General features: G+C 41.7%; 1 long non-coding RNA gene across 1 annotated transcript; it reads right to left on the bottom strand.

Annotated features, from left to right (window-relative positions):
- Positions 1-2,337: 2,337 nt before the first annotated feature.
- On the bottom strand, positions 2,338-10,847 carry LOC118938156. The gene is made up of 4 exons (XR_005035415.1): positions 10,661-10,847; positions 6,980-7,077; positions 6,085-6,219; positions 2,338-3,188 (listed from the first exon to the last, which is right to left on the bottom strand). It is a non-coding gene; the product is annotated as an uncharacterized LOC118938156 (long non-coding RNA).
- Positions 10,848-11,154: the final 307 nt, after the last annotated feature.

The following is an 11,154-nucleotide window of genomic DNA, read 5'->3' as shown; positions in this document are numbered from 1 at the left end:
ACAATATTAGAATGTAGCCATCAACACAATATTAGAATGTAGCCATCAACACAATATTAGAATGTAGACATCAACACAATATTAACCTATGGAGAGTGTCTTCAGAATGGAGACCAATGAAAGGTAGCCATCAAAACAACTGACACACATTCTTCAACCCGATGGTAGAATAGTGTATGGTGGGAATAGTAGGGTGAAAACATTCTGTGAGTCATCCCCCACTGGGCACAGTCGTACGTCAGTTCAACGTCTTGTTATGATTTACGTTTGATTGAGTTGTCAACTAGCCGTGGATTTGAAGTGAAATCAACAACAAATGCCATCATGTCATTGGATTTGAGTTAAAAGTTGTTTGAAAAAAAAACTAAGAAATGTGTTTCAAATCCAATCGGTTATCCACATTGATTAAATGTCATCACATTGATTTGTTTGCTTGAAATGACGTGGAAACAATGTTGATTCAACCAGTGTGTCACAGTTTCTGTTTCATTTTTGAGTGTGCTCCCTGAGGTTACCACTGGAGGGCACCCTTACTTTGTTTCTAGTGTCCAGGTTACCCTGATTGTTATCATTGGTTTCACCTGTGTGTTGATTGCCCTCTCGGTTCACCTGTTGACTGGCTATTTAGGGCAGATCTCTTTGCTTAGGTCTCATGTTTTGATTACTGTGCATGTGTGGGTTTCCTTTCCTTTGTTCTGTGAAGACCTTAGTAAATGTTCTGGATTTACCCCTGCCTGCTGTGTTTCTCTGCGCCTGGGTTTGTACTAGCATTATTGTCACACAGTGGCCACATGCTCCAGGCTGCAGTAGACTGCAGCCTGCAAGCTGAAAGGCCATACAGTTAAAATTATGCATAAGGTCACAGCATTCCATAAGGGCACAGCATTCCATAAGGTCACAGCATTCCATAAGGTCACAGCATTCCATAAGGTCACAGCATTCCATAAGGGCACAGCATTCCATAAGGGCACAGCATTCCATAAGGGCACAGCATTCCATAAGGTCACAGCATTCCATAAGGTCACAGCATTCCATAAGGTCACAGCATTCCATAAGGTCACAGCATTCCATAAGGTCACAGCATTCCATAAGGGCACAGCATTCCATAAGGGCACAGCATTCCATAAGGTCACAGCATTCCATAAGGGCACAGCATTCCATAAGGGCACAGCATTCCATAAGGGCACAGCATTCCATACTTGTGAAAGGGGCACTTGTTGGTAGCCTTGAGTTTTCAGTTTGCTTCCATGACTGGTTTCACAATTGTCTCCAGCATGCAAAAGTAAAAATCATCTAAAACAATCTGTTTGTATTTACAATCCCCTTCTCCAAACAGATTAGAACCTACTCATTTACCTAGTTTGAATTTTACAACTTAAAAAACAACAACTATTAAACTTTAGCCCCACCCATCTCTTTAAGGATTCACTTGTGAGGCCATGTACTAAACAAACAAAGATTTCAAGACTAAAGACTGGTTTAAACTACGGTTGTGTTCGTAAATTTAATCTGGAGTGCCAGTGTTTTCTGGGTGTTCCTAAACTCAGAGTGTTGTCAGATTGTCCCTTCATAAACTCAGAGCGTTGTCAGATTGTCCCTTCATAAACTCAGTGTTGTCAGATTGTCCCTTCATAAACTCAGAGTGTTGTCAGATTGTCCCTTCATAAATTCAGAGTGTTACGCCCTCGGAGCATTCAGCACGCCACACTGGCCGATGAGTAGGGGTGATTTGAGCATTCTGCCATGACAGTAATGAGAGCAGGGTTTACTGATTCCATGACAGATTGAGAGCAGGGTTTACTGATTCCATGACAGTAATGAGAGCAGGGTTTACTGATTCCATGACAGTAATGAGAGCAGGGTTTACTGATTCCATGACAGTAATGAGAGCAGGGTTTACTGATTCCATGACAGATTGAGAGCAGGGTTTACTGATTACATGACAGTAATGAGAGCAGGGTTTACTGACTATATGACAGATTGAGAGCAGGGTTTACTGATTCCATGACAGTAGTGAGAGCAGGGTTTACTGTTTCCATGACAGATTGATAGCAGGGTTTACTGATTCCATGACAGATATGAGAGCAGGGTTTACTGATTCCATGACAGTAATGGGAGCAGGGTTTACTGATTCCATGACAAATTGATAGCAGGGTTTACTGATACCATGACAGATATGAGAGCAGGGTTTACTGATTCCATGACAGACTGAGAGCAGGGTTTACTGATTACATGACAGACTGAGAGCAGGGTTTACTGATTCCATGATTCCATGATGACCAGGGCTCGTAAGAGTTCTGATCTAGCATCAGTTTTTGACGTTTCGATCATAATGATTATATGGACAGATCCTAGATCAGTACTCCTACTCTGAGGTCCTTTCTGGATACAGACTGTGATCTTGGCCAAACTGTGTTGGGTTGACAGTCGCTGGATCGGGGTTCTAGTAGGATCCCTATGTTTGTTTACGTAAACTATTCATTGATCATGTATATTTGGTGATCGAGTCACTAGCTCTTGTTGCTGTTATTTGTAAGGATTTTACAGGGTAGGATGAAGGTCTTTCATTGGCCTGGCCATAACTACTGTCACACAATATCTGAATACTTGGTCAGATGAAATCAGGGAACGATATTTCTGGAAGAATCTCTGTTTTAATTTGTTCATGAGTAACAGGTTCAGACCCATATCAGGACTGACTTCACAGAAGTACTGTAGGTTAACACTGGTGATGAATATGAGGGTTTCATCTCTCTTTAAAAATAATCAATATATTCTCTGTTTCTTATCTCTTTATTGGGCTTTTATTCAGTTCCAAATTATTCATAATTAAAGTTGGATAAATGCATCAAGAAACAAGACCAAGACTTAAGCCCTTCTATCTATACATGTTCAAATTGTTTTATCCTCCAAATGTCTTTATAAAAGTAGATCCATAGCCTACACATGGTGTCTCCCAGTGAATCAGGGGCTCCACCAGTTCCTAACCAGTCCTGTTGTAAACCATATCACTGCCCCTGTCAACCCTCCCATGACAACACCTCCAAAACCACCTGTCAGAACCCCCATCAACAACCCCGTCCCTATGGCGACGAAGAGCTCCAATCTGTCACCGACGATTCTCTGCCTGTCCTCCTTCCTCCACTGGTATCTGTAGCGCTCCCTCTCCTCCACCTCATTGGTCCGCACTGCCAAGGGGAAGACACACCCCTCTTTACTCACAGGGGGAAAACAGTCACCAAGGTGGAATAGATCTATGTTCTTTGAGGGAAGTGTATGAAAAAGAACCTCCTAAATACTATATTGTTCTGTATTTTACTGCATTTTAACTATTGTGAATAAGTATAATTAAGTAAATGGCACAGATTATTTATTCAACGTATTTCACACATCACTGCTGGGTGGAGAGCTTTCACTAAAACACTGATAAAGGAGATATTTCTATTAATGGAGAAAGATGAAGTAGCCCCTGATCTGAGGTCAGCCTTGGTGTTTTAGTCCTATAAAGGGGTCCTGGCAGGATTGTATAGGTTGGAGAAAGATAACGAAGCCCCTAGACACTGATCTGAGGTCAGACTAACGTTTCCTTCCTATTGAAACAATGGAATGCAATGTGTAATATTTTTGGGGGGATGACCAAATTCACATAGAAATGTAAGTTATAGATCTGCCACTCTTATTGAATGCAAGTCTAAGAAGCAGAAGATATGTTCTATGTATGCTATTTCTATGCTTCCCACTCTTAAGTGTAGCTTTTGCATCTTTAAGTTTCGGTTTCGTACGCCAGTTTAAAACCATAGACATCGGCCGTGTTCCAGAGAATCTAAACCGTGATGTCACATGGGTAAATTGTGACTGATTGACTGATCTACAAATGATATTGAGCAGATATTTATGATGCAAGGTGATTTGTAGATCAGTCAGTCTTGACACACACATCTTTACTCACAAGGGAGAGCGGTCACCAAGCTGCAATACATCTACATTCTTTGAGGGAAGTGTATGAAAAATAACCGTATAAATAATGTATTGTATTTTATTGTATTATTACTATCAACTATTGTTAATAAGTAAAAAAATATAATTATATGGTAGAGATAATTTCATCAACAGATTTCACAATTCACAGCTAGATAGAGTGCTTTCTCCAAAAGACACGAAAAGGAGCTATTTCTCTTTATGGAGAAAGATGAAGTAGCCCCCAGACACTGATCTGAGGTCAGTTTTGTGTTTTGGGCCTGTAAGTAGGGCCTGACAGGATTGGATAGGTTGGAGAAAGATGAAGACGCCCCTAGACACTGGTCTGAGGTCAGTTTTGTGTTTTGGGCCTGTATGTAGGGCCTGACAGGATTGGATAGGTTGGTGAAAGATGAAGACGCCCCTAGACACTGGTCTGAGGTCAGTTTTGTGTTTTGGGCCTGTAAGTAGGGCCTGACAGGATTGGATAGGTTGGTGAAAGATGAAGACGCCCCTAGACACTGGTCTGAGGTCAGTTTTGTGTTTTGGGCCTGTATGTAGGGCCTGACAGGATTGGATAGGTTGGTGAAAGATGAAGACGCCCCTAGACACTGGTCTGAGTGTCTTTGTGTTTCAGTCTTATAAAGGCATTGACAGTATTGGATAAGTGCAATCAAGGTGTAGAAATATTCACAGAGCCTTTCAAAGAGTAAGGTGGAACTACAGTACAGGTCCTAATGGCTGTCCTAGGATCAGATTACCCTGACTAAATACTAACCAAACCATTAAAGAGTAAGGTGGAACTACAGTACTGGTCCTAATGGCTGTCCTAGGATCAGATTACCCTGACTAAATACTAACCAAACCATTAAAGAGTAAGGTGGAACTACAGTACAGCTTTAATACTGGTCCTAATGGCTGTCCTAGGATCAGATTACCCTGACTAAATACTAACCAAACCATTAAAGAGTAAAGTGGAACTACAGTACAGGTCCTAATGGTTGTCCTAGGATCAGATTACCCTGACTAAATACTAACCAAACCATTAAAGAGTAAGGTGGAACTACAGTATAGGTCCTAATGGCTGTCCTAGGATCAGATTACCCTGACTAAATACTAACCAAACCATTAAAGAGTAAGGTGGAACTACAGTATAGGTCCTAATGGCTGTCCTAGGATCAGATTACCCTGACTAAATACTAACCAAACCATTAAAGAGTAAGGTGGAACTACAGTACAGGTCCTAATGGTTGTCCTAGGATCAGATTACCCTGACTAAATACTAACCAAACCATTAAAGAGTAAGGTGGAACTACAGTACTGGTCCTAATGGTTGTCCTAGGATCAGATTACCCTGACTAAATACTAACCAAACCATTAAAGAGTAAGGTGGAACTACAGTATAGGTCCTAATGGCTGTCCTAGGATCAGATTACCCTGACTAAATACTAACCAAACCATTAAAGAGTAAGGTGGAACTACAGTACAGGTCCTAATGGTTGTCCTAGGATCAGATTACCCTGACTAAATACTAACCAAACCATTAAAGAGTAAGGTGGAACTACAGTATAGGTCCTAATGGCTGTCCTAGGATCAGATTACCCTGACTAAATACTAACCAAACCATTAAAGAGTAAGGTGGAACTACAGTATAGCTTTAATACAGGTCCCAATGGCTGTCCTAGGATCAGATTACCTGACTAAATACTAACCAAACCAGAAAACCTTTGCCATTTACTGGATGCTAAAATTCTAATAGTTTTCCTAATTTCAGTTTATGCGACAAAACAAACAGTCGCTGTGTAGAGAATCACTGCACCATTTAAAACGTTTTGCCATCATTCATTGTATTTCCAGCTGTTTGAAGCTACAAAACCCAAAGTGAAAGACGCAAAAAACAACATTCAGGAACGGTAAGCATAGAAATAGCACGCATAGAACATACCGCTTCTTAGACTTGCTTCCAATGAGAATGAAATATCTATAACTGACATTTCTATGTGAATTTGGTCGGGTCATCCAAAAAGCTACATACAGTGTTGTAACTTAAAAGCGCTAAACCCTATCTAACAGATATACAGTGGACTATATAGAACGCAGTATGTTGTTTTATGTCGGGTCACTCACCCACTGTAGGTTTCTGGAAAACAGCAGTGCTCTGTGCAGCTCTGACCAGTTCATTTCTGTAGCATGCCTCGATTTGGACTCTATCTCCCATGATCCTTCGCTGATACTCCTCTGGCTTCTCCCTAGAGAGACTGGCTGATGAGGTGGGAAATGTAGTCATTGGACTTTGTTCTGTTATGTAACATTCTCCACATTGGAGTCAGACCTGAGCAAGGCACTGGTACATAGAGACACTATTTACTAATCACTGGTATATAGATACACCATCTTCTAATCACTGGTACATAGATACACCATCTACTAATCACTGGTACATAGACACACTATCTACTAATCACTGGTACATAGAGATACTATCTACTAATCACTGGTACATAGAGACACTATCTACTAATCACCGGTACATAGACACACTAACTACTAATAACTGGTACATAGAGATACTATCTACTAATCACTGGTACATAGAGACAGTATCTACTAATCACTGTCAATTCCAAACAACTACCCATTATCATGTGATCATTACTCGTTAAGACCAGAATCTATACAGCAGTTTTATGTTTCATGGGTTATTGAAGCAATCAGGCCCAAGGGGGTGTGGTATCTATATCAGGCAGATGTTATTGCAGGTGTTCCTAACTCCAACAGTGCATTAATATCTAACAATTCACAACAATACACACAAATCTAAAAGTAAAAGAAAGGAATTAAGAAATCTATAAATATATTTCTGAATGTGTATTTTAATGATGTAATCAACCTGGCTACTACAGTTATTGGAATAAACAGGAAAGCACAGGTGAGTGTCAACAGGCACTACAACAGGATATTTTAGGATTTATCAATGTTTAGTTTAACGAAGTAAGGAAATCAAGAATAGCTCAGAACTTACTCCGACTCACTTCCATCTCAACTCAGCCGGGGTTAAGGAGACTCTCACGACACGTGATGTTATCACACCCCACTGAGGAAGTTATGAATCAAATATTGCTGAAAGAGCGAATCACAAATTGTCAGGTGAACCGTCACATGTAGACTACAAGTCTAAGGACCAAAAGGCTCCTTAACAGCTTCTACCCCCGAGCCATAAGTCTGCTGAACAATTAATCACATGGCCACCAAACTATTTACTTTGACCCCCCCCCCTCCACTCCATTTGTTTTTGTACACTGCTGCTACTCTCTGTTTATTATCTACACATAGTCACTTCACCCCCACCTACATGTACTCTGCTGCTACTCGCTGTGTATTATCTACACATAGTCACTTCACCCCTACCTACATGTACAAATGACCTCCACTAACCTGTACCCCTCCACATTGACTCGGTACCGGTACCCCCTGTATATAGCCTCCACATTGACTCGGTACCGGTACCCCCTGTATATAGCCTCCACATTGACTCTGTACTGGTACCCCCTGTATATAGCCTCCACATTGACTCTGTACTGGTACCCCCTGTATATAGCCTCCACATTGACTCTGTACTGGTACCCCCTGTATATAGCCTCCACATTGACTCTGTACTGGTACCCCCTGTATATAGCCTCCACATTGACTCTGTACTGGTACCACCTGTATATAGCCTCCACATTGACTCTGTACTGGTACCCCCTGTATATAGCCTCCACATTGACTCTGTACTGGTACAATGTTACTTTTTATTATTATTTGCTTTAGTTTATTTGTTAAATATTCTCTTAACTTTTCTTGAACTGCACTGTTGGTTAAGGTCAGTAAGCATTTCACGGTAAGGTCTACACTTGTTGTATTCAGCATATGTGACAAATAGTTTGATTTGATTACACACATCCTAGACTCTATCAGGTGGACCATGAATGGAATGTTATGATATCTGTACATTATAGGAACACCTGTAATTAGAAAAGTACAATGATTGATGTTTTGCTTTATCTTGAGACCGAGAATCAATGGTAGAGAGTTTGTAAGTGCATGAAGAGGTCAACGGTACAAAAGTCAGATGTCTGTGTGTTGAAACTACATTTTCAGTTCCTGTTGATAATATGTTCCAGTCTTACTTCTACAATAGGAGGAAGAAGGATTGAGAAACTAACTGCAAATAACAATGAGCTGAACTCCACCTAGCCGAGACTTCTTTGTATTAGCAACTATTAATTATGAGGTTATACTACAGGGCCTCCCGGGTGGCGCAGTGGTTAAAGGGCCACCAGAGACTCTGGGTTCGCGCCCAGCCTCTGTCGTAACCGGCCGCGACCGGGAGGTCCGTGGGGCGACACACAATTGGCCTAGCGTCGTCCGGGTTAGGGAGGGATTGATCTGTAGGGATCTCCTTGTCTCATCGCGCACCAGCGACTCCTGTGGCGGGCCGGGCGCAGTGCGCGCTAGCCAAGGTTGCCAGGTGTACTGTGTTTCCTCTGACACATTGGTGCGGCTGGCTTCCGGGTTGGATGCGCGCTGTGTTAAGAAGCAGTGCGGCTTGGTTGGGTTGTGTATCGGAGGACTTTCAACCTTCGTCTCTCCCGAGCCCGTACGGGAGTTGTAGCGATGAGACAAGATAGTAGCTACTAACAATTGGATACCACGAAATTGGGGAGAAAAAGGGGTAAAATTCAAAATAATAATAATAAATAAATAAAATATATGCTACTACAGTTAAGGGACATCAGCCTGGGAGGGGTGGTCCTCAGTAGGGATATAAAGGGACATCAGCCTGGGAGGGGTGGTCCTCAGTAGGGATATAAAGGGACATCAGCCTGGGAGGGGTGGTCCTCAGTAGGGATATAAAGGAAAATCAGCCTGGGAGGGGTGGTCCTCAGTAGGGATATAAAGGAAAATCAGCCTGGGAGGGGTGGTCCTCAGTAGGGATATAAAGGGAAATCAGCCTGGGAGGGGTGGTCCTCAGTAGGGATATAAAGGAAAATCAGCCTGGGAGGGGTGGTCCTCAGTAGGGATATAAAGGAAAATCAGCCTGGGAGGGGTGGTCCTCAGTAGGGATATAAAGGGAAATCAGCCTGGGAGGGGTGGTCCTCAGTAGGGATATAAAGGGAAATCAGCCTGGGAGGGGTGGTCCTCAGTAGGGATATAAAGGAAAATCAGCCTGGGAGGGGTGGTCCTCAGTAGGGATATAAAGGGACATCAGCCTGGGAGGGGTGGTCCTCAGTAGGGATATAAAGGGACATCAGCCTGGGAGGGGTGGTCCTCAGTAGGGATATAAAGGGACATCAGCCTGGGAGGGGTGGTCCTCAGTAGGGGATATAAAGGGACATCAGCCTGGGAGGGGTGGTCCTCAGTAGGGATATAAAGGGAAAACACCATCTTTTGAACTGAGTGTGTTACTTGCAAATTGCTGTAAGTGTAAACTCCGGGTTGCAATCCTTATTAAACAAACTAACCTCTGATCAAAGAAGTTTCCAGTGGTTGTATGAACAACCATCACATGGTACAGTGAACACACATCCTAGACTCTATCAGGTGAACCATCACATGTAGACTACACACATCTAAGACTCTATCAGGTGAACCATCACATGTAGACTACACACATCCTAGACTCTATCAGGTGAACCATCACATGTAGTCTACACACATCCTAGACTCTATCAGGTGAACCATCACATGTAGTCTACACACATCCTAGACTCTATCAGGTGAACCATCACATGTAGTCTACACACATCCTAGACTCTATCAGGTGAACCATCACATGTAGTCTACACACATCCTAGACTCTATCAGGTGAACCATCACATGTAGTCTACACACATCCTAGACTCTATCAGGTAAACCATCACATGTAGTCTACACACATCCTAGACTCTATCAGGTGAACCATCACATGTAGACTACACACATCCTAGACTCTATCAGGTGAACCATCACATGTAGTCTACACACATCCTAGACTCTATCAGGTGAACCATCACATGTAGTCTACACACATCCTAGACTCTATCAGGTGAACCAACACATGTAGACTACACACATCCTAGACTCTATCAGGTGAACCATCACATGTAGTCTACACACATCCCAGACTCTATCAGGTGAACCAACACATGTAGTCTACACACATCCCAGAAATAGACCCCCCCGCCCCAAAATCAAACATCAGTCATTTTCAATCTGCGACACTGGAAGAGCAACGTTCATGACTCGTACACTAAGAGCATTTAAATGATTTGAAACGGTCGCCATTTTATGCTGTCTCATCAGCTGATGCTAATCTTTAACATTCATTGTAATTGAGGCCATCTGATTCGTCCTGAGGGCAGCAGGATCTAGACAATATAACACATTGAACATGGACTCAACTGACATTTTTATCACTTTAGAATTATTAAAACATCCGACAAAGCATTGTGGGAGGTTAACAATACATTTTAAAAACGTTGGAGTTTAAAACATTACCTCGCCAACACGCGGGCGGGAGCCTCACGGATCCTACACTTATCTTTTCAGCAGAGATACATTTGGAAATCGTTTATAAGCAATAGGTTATACATCTCTCCTTTCTCTAAGGTTTTTCTTTGTAAAATTTCACATAAAATTGGTTTAAAGACACTAACTTTGAAAGTTTCAGATTTTTCAGTACCTGTTTCAGGTGATCTGTGGCAAGACTGTAGTCCAAGGTGATGTCAAGATTTTTCCGGGATGTGATAACATCAATAAAACCCAAGGGTCAAAGTTTTACCACTCCTGCAACAACAGAATGTTCACACTTTACCTGCTGAAATAAATGATAGAAGACATGAACTGAATCTAGAATGTTCACACTTTAACTGTTATAATACATGGTAGAAGACATGAACTGAATCTAGAATGTTCACACTTTAACTGTTATAATACATGATAGAAGACATGAGCTGAATCTAGAATGTTCACACTTTAACTGTTATAATACATGGTAGAAGACATGAACTGAATCTAGAATGTTCACACTTTAACTGTTATAATACATGATAGAAGACATGAACTGAATCTAGAATGTTCACACTTTAACTGTTATAATACATGGTAGAAGACATGAACTGAATCTAGAATGTTCACACTTTAACTGTTATAATACATGATAGAAGACATGAACTG

This window comes from Oncorhynchus mykiss, chromosome 13 (genome assembly GCF_013265735.2).
Source record: "Oncorhynchus mykiss isolate Arlee chromosome 13, USDA_OmykA_1.1, whole genome shotgun sequence".
NCBI classification, from domain to species: domain Eukaryota; kingdom Metazoa; phylum Chordata; class Actinopteri; order Salmoniformes; family Salmonidae; genus Oncorhynchus; species Oncorhynchus mykiss.
The sequence above is the reverse complement of the archived record's forward strand: the minus strand, read 5'-3'. Positions and strand labels throughout refer to the sequence as shown.